The sequence below is a fragment of the Hemitrygon akajei genome, chromosome 31 (genome assembly GCF_048418815.1).
Source record: "Hemitrygon akajei chromosome 31, sHemAka1.3, whole genome shotgun sequence".
Taxonomy (NCBI): domain Eukaryota; kingdom Metazoa; phylum Chordata; class Chondrichthyes; order Myliobatiformes; family Dasyatidae; genus Hemitrygon; species Hemitrygon akajei.
Genome location: NC_133154.1, coordinates 18831760 through 18843441, shown reverse-complemented (window position 1 = coordinate 18843441; position 11682 = coordinate 18831760).

The following is an 11682-nucleotide window of genomic DNA, read 5'->3' as shown; positions in this document are numbered from 1 at the left end:
CTTCCTGCCCCGGTGAAGGGTCTCGGTTCTCGGCCTGAAAGGTCCATAGACCGGGGGTGGACAACTTTTTACATTCCACGAGATGCGCCATACATCTCCTGTAAAACCCCATTCAATCCTTGTAAAAATATGTTAATACAAATTTAGCATTTTTACATGATATATTGATTTAATATACAAACAAGATAAACATTACTTACCTTAATGAGACTTTTAACAAATATTTTGTCTTCTTTTGAGTTCTTCCTTTTTCTTAATCACATATTCTTTCCATAACTCAGACCCAAGTACTAGCTTCAGTTTTCCTTCTATTTCAGTCTGATTTTGAGTTTTGTAGTGTCTATTAAGATCATGTCTTCTATTATGTGAGAAAGTGTTTTCACAAACAATGCACAACGGTTTTTCTGATGGACCTGCTATAAATAAGAACTCATTTTCCCACTGTTAATTGAATTCATGCTTACTATTGCTTTCTGCTTTTGCTCATTTTCTTTTGCACTGTGATGGGTAACAATGTAAAAACAAGGCTTAATTTTCGAAAGAGTACAAAACTGCAAATGTTCACAAAGGACGAACAAAGCACAACTCCATAGTGCACAAGTGTCAATTGTAAACTGACTGGCAAAAAGCTGTGACGTACTGCTGGTGCAGATGCCTGGCGCCTCAGGATCAAACAAGTATCAAACGTGCATTGAACAGTTATGGAACGGCTGCAGAACAAAAATCCTTCTTTCCTAGTTTGACTCATTGAACATTTTTTAAAATTGAAAACAGATTCATGTGAAAGAAGATAACATTCGCCAAAAGATATGCACAAAATAATAAAAGCGCTAAAAATAATTGCTAAGTTTTAGATTTATTCTCAGTAAAACCCATTTCTAGCTCTAAGCACTGCCCGTCGTTGCGGGCAGTGGAGTGAGCCGGGAGTAGAGTGAAGGCTTAAGGGCTTTGGCTCAACGGGCTTCGGCGGAACCGGGCGAGGCGAGGAAGACCAGAGCTGCAGAGCTCTCACAGCTAGTTGCTTGGTAAGTATTGGTAAGTAGTCCTGCTTCCTTTTACACTTATAACTTTAAAAGTATTGTTAAATAGTGTGATAGTTAGCTGTATTGGGGCAAAGGGTTCTTGCATAACTAATACTAGTACATTAAATTAACTATATAGCATGGAGCAGGTGATGTGTTACTGCTGCGAGATGTGGGAACTAGTAGACCCCATTGAGGGACACGGCGACTACATTTGCAGCAAGTGTTTGTTGCTCGAGGAACTCCAGCTTCGTATTGATGAGCTGCAGTCCGAGCTTCAGACACTGCGACACATCAGGGAGGGGGAGAGTTACCTGGTCTCTGTGTACCAGGAGATAGCCACACCTAATAGATTAACTAATGTAGATTGCAGTCAAACACAGGATGGTGTGGCTATGAGTGAGGCAAGTAGGGGAATCCAGGAGGTAGGGCTGGAGGAGATGCAGGCCTTGCTCTTGTCCAACAGATTCGAGGCTTTAACTCCCTGTGAGGGCAGGAGCGGGGACTGTGGGGAGGATGAGCAACCTGCCCATAGCACCGTGGAGTGGGGGGCCATTCCAGAGGGGGGAGTCAATAGAAATGTTGTAGTAATAGGGGACAGTATTGTCAGGGGGATAGATAGGGTTCTCTGCAACCGAGAGCAAGAGTCCCGAAGGCTATGTTGCCTGCCTGGTGCCAGGGTTAAGGACATCTCTTTTGGGCTGGAGAGAAACTTGCAGTGGGAGGGGGAGGATCCAGTTGTCTTAGTACACGTCGGTACTAATGACATAGATAGGACAAGGAAGAAGGTTCTGTTACAGGAATATGAGCAGCTAGGGGTCAAATTAAAAAACAGAACCTCAAGGGTAATAATCTCTGGATTATTACCTGAGCCATGAGCAAATTTGGCTAGGTTAACTAAAATTAGGGAGTTAAACGCGTGGCTCAAAGACTGGTGTGGGAGAAGTGGGTTTTGCTTCTTGGGACACTGGCACCAGTACTGGGACAGGAGAGAACTGTTCCGGAGGGACGGGCTTCACCTGAACCGGGCTGGGGTTAGTGTCCTGGCGAATCAAATAACTAGGGCTGCAGAGAGGTCTTTAAACTAACTATTGGGGGGGAGAATTCTAGAGAGCAAATAATTAAAAAGACAATGGAGAAGGTAATGGATGTAGGTAAAAGTGGAGGAATAAAAAGACAGAGTGTGTCAGGAGGGGAAAGAATGTACGGAGATAAGCGTAAAGTTGTACAAAAGGAAAAGGTAGGAAATAAGTGTCAAACATATTTGAAAGTCCTTTATTTGAATGCACGTAGTATTAGGAATAAAACTGATGAGTTGACGGTACAAATAATTACGTATGGTTATGATATTGTGGCAATTACGGAAACATGGCTGCAGGGTGACCAGGACTGGGAATTAAACATACAAGGGTATTCGGTAATTAGGAGAGACAGGCAAGAAGGAAAAGGAGGTGGGGTGGCTATGTTAATAAAGCAAGAAATCACTGCAATAAAGCGAAATGATATTGGCTCAAAGGATCAGGATAACGAAACAATTTGGGTAGAAATAAGAAATAGTAAAGGGAAAAAAGCAGTGGTGGGAGTAGTCTATAGGCCTCCAAACAGCTGTAACTCAGTTGGTCGGAGCATAAATCAGGAAATAGTTGGGGCTTGTAATAAGGGAACAGCTATAATTATGGGGGATTTTAACTTTCATATTGACTGGACTAATCAAGTCGGACACGGCAGCCTTGAAGAAGAGTTTATTGAGTGTATTCGGGATGGGTTCCTTGAACAATACATTACTGAGCCGACAAAGGGGCAAGCAGTCTTAGATCTGGTCCTGTGTAATGAGACAGGACTAATAAAAAATGTCCTAGTAAAGGATCCCCTTGGAATGAGTGACCATAACATGGTCGAATTCCATATTCAATTAGAGGATGAGAGGGTTGGATCTCAAACAAGCATACTGAGCTTAAATAAAGGAGACTATGATGGTATGAGAGCGGAATTGCTTAAGATGGATTGGGAAAATAGATTAAAGGGTAGATCGGTACTTGATCAGTGGTGTATATTTAAGGAGTTATTTTACAACTATCAAGAAAAATATATTCCACTGAAGAAAAAAGGGTGTAAAAGAAAAAATAGTTATCCGTGGCTAAGTAAAGAAATAAAGCAAAGTATACGACTAAAAAGAAAGTTATATAAGGTAGCTAAATCTAGTGGGAAGATTGAAGATCGAGAAGCTTTTAAAGATCAGCAGCAAATAACAAAAAGATTGATTAAGAAGGGGAAGATAGATTATGAAAGTAAATTGGCGAAAAACATAAAAGCAGATAGTAAGAGTTTTTATAGTTACATAAAAAAAAGGGTGGCTAAAGTAAATGTTGGTCCCCTAGAAGATGAGACCGGGAAATTAATAGTAGGGGACATGGAGATGGCGGAAACGCTGAACAAATATTTTGTATCAGTTTTTACAGTAGAGGACACTCAAAATATCCCAACACTGGATAAATAGGGGGCTCTAGGGGGAGAGAAGCTAACTACGATTCAAATCACCAAGGAAATGGTACTTGATAAATTAATGGGACTGAAGGTGGATAAATCCCCTGGACCGGATGGCTTGCATCCTAGGGTCTTAAGGGAAGTGGCGGTCGGGATTGTGGAAGCATTAGTGATAATTTTTCAAAACTCGCTGGACTCGGCAATGGTCCCAGCAGATTGGAAAAATGCTAATGTAACTCCTTTATTTAAAAAGGGCAATAGACAGAAGGCTGGGAATTATAGGCCAGTTAGCCTAACATCTGTGGTTGGCAAAATGTTGGAATCGATAATTAAGGAAACAGTAACAGGGCATTTGGATAAACATAGCTTAATAGGACAAAGTCAGCATGGCTTTACAAAAGGGAAGTCATGTTTGACAAATTTGTTGGAGTTCTTTGAGGACATAACATATAGGGTAGATAAAGGGGAACCAGTGGATGTGGTGTACTTGGACTTCCAAAAGGCATTTGACAAGGTGCCACACCAAAGATTATTACTTAAAGTAAAAAATCATGGGATTGGGGATAATATTCTGGCATGGGTGGAGGATTGGCTTTCTAACAGAAAACAGAGAGTTGGGATAAATGGTTTATTCTCAGACTGGTAGTTGGTGACTAGTGGTGTTCCGCAGGGGTCGGTGTTGGGACCCCAACTCTTTACAATCTATATTAATGATTTGGAGAAAGGGACTAAGTGCAACGTATCGAAGTTTGCTGATGACACAAAGATGGGAGGGAGTGTAATGAGTGCGGAGGACATTGAAACCCTGCAGGGGGACATAGATAGGCTGAGTGATTGGGCAGACATTTGGCAGATGAAATATAATACTGCCAAGTGTGAGGTCTTGCACTTTGGCAGGAAAAATAATAGAGCAAGTTATTATCTAAATGGAGAGAAACTGGAAAGTGCTTCTGTGCAAAGGGATCTGGGGGTCCTGGTGCAGGAAACACAAAAAGTTAGTATGCAAGTGCAGCAGGTGGTCAAGAAGGCCAATGGAATGCTGGCTTTTATTGCTAGGGGGATGGAGTATAAGAACAGGGAGGTCTTACTGCAGTTGTACCGGGTATTGGTGAGACCACACCTGGAGTACTGCGTGCAGTTCTGGTGTCCATATTTAAGAAAGGACATACTGGCTCTTGAGGCAGTGCAGAGAAGGTTCACTAGGTTAATTCCGGGGAAGGGTGGGTTGATGTATGATGAGAGGTTGAGTAGACTGGGACTCTACTCATTGGAGTTCTGAAGAATGAGAGGCGATCTTATTGAAACATATAAGATTGTGAAGGGGCTTGATCGGGTGGATGCGGGGAGAATGTTCCCAATGATGGGTGAAACTAGGACTAGGGGGCATAATCTTAAAATAAGGGGATGCCGTTCCAGGACTGAGATGCGGAGAAATTTCTTCACTCAGAGGGTAGTGGGGCTGTGGAATTTGCTGCCCCAGAGAGCTGTGGAAGCTACTACACTCAATAAATTCAAAACGGAGATAGACATTTTCCTGGATAAAAATGGCATTAGGGGATACGGTGAGCGAGCAGGTAAGTGGACATGAGGCTAGGTTTAGATCAGCCATGTGATCTCCTAGACCAGTTTTCGATAGCCTGGATGGGTCAGAGAGGAATTTTCCAGATTTTTCACATGGGTTTGGGCGGGATGAATAATAAAATAAAATGGGCGGCATGGTGCCCTGTTGGTTGGCACTGTTGCCTTGTGGGATTCGGTGAAAACTAGAGTTAAGATTGGATCAGCCATGATCTTGTTGAATGGCGGAGCAGACTTGAGGGGCTGATTGGCCTACTCCTACCTCTTATGTTCTTATGTAAGTTACTTGAATTCCTGTTATACTTTTTACATGAGTAGGCTTACATTTTTATTATTATCACTGGGGTGCAATGCGCCACTTTTGGCACAGGCACCAAAGATTGGCCATCCCTGCCATAGATGGTGCCTGGCCTGTTGAGTTCCTCCAGCATTGTGAGTGCCCCCTGGATAACCAGCATATGCAGGTTTTCCTCGTGTTTGTGAATAGATATTTACTGTGACCAGGGGCTGGACATAGCCAAAATGGGAGTAAAGGTCAAACCCCTCTACTCTGGGTTTGTGGAAAGGCTAAAGCCCATTGCTTAGGTATATAGGTAGCAAGGACAAATCCTCTTAGCCGTGGTGTAGGAATCAAGAAGCCCCATAAGCCCAGTTGTAGGGGAAGATCTAGGCCCCACAGCCCAGGTGTACCGGGAAGGTCAGAGCTCCACAGCTCAGGTGTATGGGGAAGGTCAAACCTCATAGACCAGGTATTTGGGGGGGGGGGGGGGGGGCGAGTCTAAGTCTCATAGCCCAGCTTTAGTTGGAAGGTCAAAACCCACTGCTGAAGTGTACAGGGGAGGTCAAAGCCCCATAACCCAGGTATACAGGAAAGGTCAAAGCCCTAGAGCACAGATATAGGGAAAGGTCAAAGCTGGTGAAGTCCATTGTGGGAGGAAAGTTCACACGTAGAGCCCTGCTGCAGGGCAGTTCCAGCAATAGAGGGTTTGGGGAGTGGGAAAGAGAAAATGAAAGTGAAATAACTCAGTTTTTAGCTAAAGGATGTGCACAAAACTAAAATATCTGAAACCACACCCCTAACCACTTCTACTGAGGAGGCCCTCAGGGCTTAATGTTTATCTCTGAAAACTCATGAGATTTTAAAAAAATCTGTTTTTGAGGTACTAAATATTTGGGTGACCTACAATGTGAAACTAGAAATCTTTGTACTTAGTGTCTGCAGGAGACCAGCTACGATTTAAACTAGTTAGACAAAAGTATTTCTGAGGAAAAAACTAAATTTAACAAGATACCAAATAAATGTCTGTTAAGGAGGCCGTTTACATTGACCAATGTATGCTTTTATTGGAAAGGGATAAACTTCCCTTATTAATGTACTTTGACTAATTTTTGAATAAAAAGATAGTTGCCCTCCTCAAGGCATCATTACTTTTGACCGAATGAAAAACTTTCATTCAGCTTTGAAATTCTCTTTAAAATGACATGGAGATTCCAACATGTAATGCTGGTTAAGGAACTGCAAAGGTACAAAATTTTAAAAGACCGTAAACTTGTCTGTGATGATTGTTTGGTGGTTCACAAAGAATTGAAGCACTATATCATTGTTAGGTCTTGGGCACAATAAATTCGAAGGAGCTTTTTTTTTGTGCTGGCTGGAGATTTTTGTCGAGCATTACTTGAAGGACAGTATTAAAACATCTGGGTTTATGGAGTGTCCAAGTGAAGGGGGTTGTGGTGTCTACTCCGGGGCAGCTCACTCACCTTTAGATCCCATCAGACACTCAGCTCTCACCTATGGCTCCAAGTATCTGTTTGCATGTGACAGCGGCCACACTCCGGTACACCACTTAAGACAGGTGGCCTAAGCGAAGTGAACGTAGCTGGCAGTTCTTACAGCCCATCGAGATAGGGACCTGCCTGTCCAACCATGCAAAGTCAGCTCTGATGAACTAAGATCCTCAGTGGGATCCAATGGCCAGGAGGGCAGTACAGCAACGCCTCATGGAGAGCGAAGGGCATGGCAAGGCACGGAAGGTCAAGGAAGATCCCAGTTTGTGATGCCAGTTTGTACTGCTGGACCTGGACTACTGAGGTTGTGAGAGTGAAACTGCCCCAGTCCAACTGCTTTTCCACTTTAAAAACTCTCCTGCACAGGTTCCCTCAGATCGTCGGACATGATGGACAACCATCACATTAAAACATCATACCTTTGGGAAAATGATAAACAATTACACTTGGAACACCTGTATGCAAGTATGTAATTCATAATCATAATCACCAGGTAATTCGTCTGCAAGAAAGTTTGCTTTGAATGTACTCAAATTAGAGAATGGGGAAATTAAACGTGAAGGCTCAACAGGAATGATTTCAATGAGACACTTTGCCCACTTTATGCTGTAAGTTGTTTCCCCAAGTGATATTCGGCAATCATGTTACACAGAAATTTGGATCCACCAGCACTATGCATGGCACAGGATTATCAATTCAAAAATTACAATCACTTGTAATTGAAGCTATGATAATGACTGGTAATGTCTTCATCCCTCAGATACTAATTCCCTTTTTGCTACGAATATTAAGAAAGTGCAAGGTACAATCACTAGAAGTTGTTGGCTGTAATTTCTAAATTCACTGCTTACTCCATGATCAGATACCATACACATAGGAGTAGAATTAGGCCAATCGACCCACCATTCGTTAGTGGTTGATTAATTATTCCTCTCAGCCACATTCTCCAGCCTTCTCCCTGTAACCTTTGACACCTTTATTAATCAAGAACCTATCAATCTCTGCTTTAAATATACCCAATGATTTGGCCTCCACAGCTGTCTGTGGCAATGAATTACACAGATTCACTACCCTCTGGCTAAAGAAATTCTTCCTTACCTCTGTTCTAACGGGACATCCTTGTACTCTGAGGCTGAGGCTCCCCACCATAGGAAACATCCTCTCCACAAACACTCTATCAAAGCCTTTCAACATTTGATAGGTTTCAATTAGGTCACCCCTCATAGTTGTATCAGGTCTACTTTTACCAAGTCCTATTTTATGATAATTGGAATTGGCCATTTCCTATTTCAGTATTCTAATTCCAAGCCATACATATCCCTTTCCACATTCTCCCTGTGACAGCATGGGTTTCCTCTGAGATTACTGTTTTCATCCCAACCCCAAAGAAGTGTTGGTCGGTAGGTTATTAGTTCACAGTAAATTAACCCTACTGTGTAGGTGATTGTATGATCTGAGTGGGGGAATGTAGTTGCAATAAAATAGGATTACTGTAAATGAATGCTTGATGATAGGCACAGACATAGTGAGCTTAAGGGCCTTGATGTATGACTCACCGACTATAGCTTCAAGGAAATAATTATTATTCATTGAACTAAACAAATACCTTGAATAGGTAACTTGTTATAAGTGGAAAGGTTAGATAGGCTGGTTTGTATCTCCTGTAGTTCAGTGTAATGAGAGAATCAGAGAAGATTTTGAAGGATCTTGACAGGGTAGATGTGGAGAGGAATATTTCCTGTTTACAGTTTAAAAACAGGGATTTTTAAAGCAAGCATGCAGGTACAGCAGGCAGTGAAAAAAGCTAATGGCATGCTGGCTTTTATAACAAGAGGAATTGAGTATAGGAGTAAAGAGGTCCTTCTGCAGCTGTATAGGGCCCTGGTGAGACCACACCTGGAGTATTGTGTGCAGTTTTGGTCTCCAAATTTGAGGAAGGACATTCTTGCTATTGAGGGAGTGCAGCGTACGTTCACAAGGTTAATTCCCGGAATGGTGGGACTGTCATATGTTGAAAGATTGGAGCGACTGGGCTTGTATACACTGGAATTTAGAAGGATGAGAGGGGATCTGATTGAAACATATAAGATTATTAAGGGATTGAACACACTGGAGGCAGGAAGCATGTTCCCGCTGATGGGTGAGTCCAGAACTAGAGGCCACAGTTTAAGAATAAGGGGTAGGCCATTTAGAACAGAGATGCGGAAAAACTTTTTCACCCAGAGAGTGGTGGATATGTGGAATGCTCTGCCTCAGAAGGCAATGGAGGCCAAGTCTCTGGATGCATTCAAGAGAGAGTTAGATAGAGCTCTTATAGATAGCGGGGTCAAGGGATAGGGGGAGAGGGCAGGAACGGGGTACTGATTGTGTATGATCAGCCATGATCACAGTGAATGGCGGTGCTGGCTAGAAGGGCCGAATGGCCTACTCCTGCACCTACTATCGATTGTCTATTTAAGACAGAGATGACAAGGAAGTGTTTCTCAGATTCAGAAATTTTTGGAACCCTTCTTCAAAGGGCCCAAAGTAAAGTATCTGGATATAGATTCTTCATAAATAATTGGATGAAAGATCACAATGGGTAGATGGTAAAGTAAAGGTGAGTTTACAGTCAGTTTAGTGAAGTAGCCATGGAGCTGAGTTGCCTACTCCCAATTCTAATGTCAATATTTGTTTATCAAGTTCTGAAGGACTACAAAAATATTTCTTCTGGGATACCTTTTGCCACTTCTTCATTTTAAGAGTTCTAACTTCAAAATTGTTCAATTTGTATTCACTTGCTTTATCACCACAGACATATAAAATGTTAATCATAATATAGTCAAAGTACCTGGAGCCTTCCTGACATCAATGGGTTAGCTAATATTTACTGATGAATGTTTTCACTTGCCACATCATATTGAAGCTCAGTCTCGATGCTCAGCATGTTTCAGTTGACCATTTGTGTTGTGAAATCAATCATGAAGTAATGTGTGATTTTGAGACGCATACAATCTTCAACTGTTTTTATAGAAATAATTGTTGTTATTCTGACGATATCTTCAAAGAATAAGTTTACTTGGCTCAAAAAAGATCTTTTCCTGTTGTAAATCTTTTTATTCATTTCACAGTTTGGAAAGAGGCCAGAAATAAGTTTAATCTGTGAGGGACAGCACAGGCAGAAATAACAATAGATATGACATGGTAAAATTTAGAAGTTTTCAACAACCATTGAAAATTGTGTCTTATAATGGTTATAAGAAACATGCCAGAGAGTTGGAAAAAAGATGTGTATCATGTTGTGTATCTTTAAATATTAATAAGTTATTCAAATTGCTATTTCCTCTTCAAAGATTTACAGATGAGGAAAGCTCCTGACCATTAAGAATAACAAATATAACAATTCAACATTTTGATAATGCCAATTAGCAGTTTTGATTTCTAGTTCTGCTTTTGAAATAATCTAACAAGAAAACAAAACTAAGGACTCTGCTGTTGTCCTTCATTCACTCAAACGGAACTTTAACATTCCAGCTATTACAGTGTCAACGCTGGTATAGTGACAAGAGAAAGCAATTTCACATCAGGAATAATAGCATAGCAAATACAGGATCAACAGGAAGCTAACCTCTCACATGCAAATACACAAATTTTGTCGTGGCATCCTGTCTCCAGGCTGAAAAAGAATGCAGAGCCTGGATCGGGGGTAGTGAATTGGTCTACTGAATAACAGTCCATAAGTGAATTACGCTACATTATAATGCAAAATAAAACCAAAATCTTCTTGGGTGTGGTCAAAAATTCTAATGGAATTTTTCCAGTTTCCAACTATTATCTGAAGTAATTCCCAGATCTATAAACACTTTCAATAAGTCCAGAGCCTACTGAGTGGCAGATGCTGCTGTAATGAATAGAGATAACTTAAATAGGGAATGGAAATGCAAGTTGCCATAAAACACAAATCATTTAACCAATGTTTATAATGGCTTGTAATTATTTAATATGGTTCTAATAAAAAAGACATAAACATTTAAAAACTGTTAGCTTCCTTGGCAGTTTTGGAGAAGTTTAAGCTGTGTTCCAGCTTTGCCTTCTGCCAAAACCCTTTGGAGACATTTCCTGGATGACTTTGGCTGGCAGTCCTTGTTCAGGAATTGATTTTAAAATGATGTTCAGCCCTCTGTGATCTTAAGGTTTAATTCTCTCTCAGCTAAATATTGAGATATAATTACATTATAGCATTTACAACAATGTTTCTCATTGCCTTGGCATACTGAATAATTTATTTCAAAACAGAGTGTATATCAAATATTTGACAGGTAATACAAGATTCAACTGTGTGGGCTCTGCTTATCTGTATGTATCTATTATACAGACTGAAGATTTTCCAGGTGTGTTGTGTGCAGTGCTACAAAGGATGTGGCAAAGGGGACGCGTGAATTACTGTAATAATAGGTTATACATATATAATCAAATAAACATTTAATATGTGCCTCTACATCTGCAGTGAATGGAAATAGCTTTTTAAAGAATGTCGTTAAGTTATACTTCTGTTGTTGCATTGCAGACCACTGCCTAAACTGCAAATACATAATACTAAATCATAAGAGACACATGGATTTATTCTATGGCATGTTCTGGTATAATTAAATGCCATCCTATAACCCAATCAAACTCAGGTTTGTATGCGAAAGAGTTCTACTATTTATTTTGTAATATCGTTGTAGTCTCTCAATGTGATTTACTTCCAAGAATTCGGGAGTGCCTAATTTTGAATGTGCCTAGACAAAATAGAGGTTAGATATCAAAACATACGTTACGCCACAAAAAA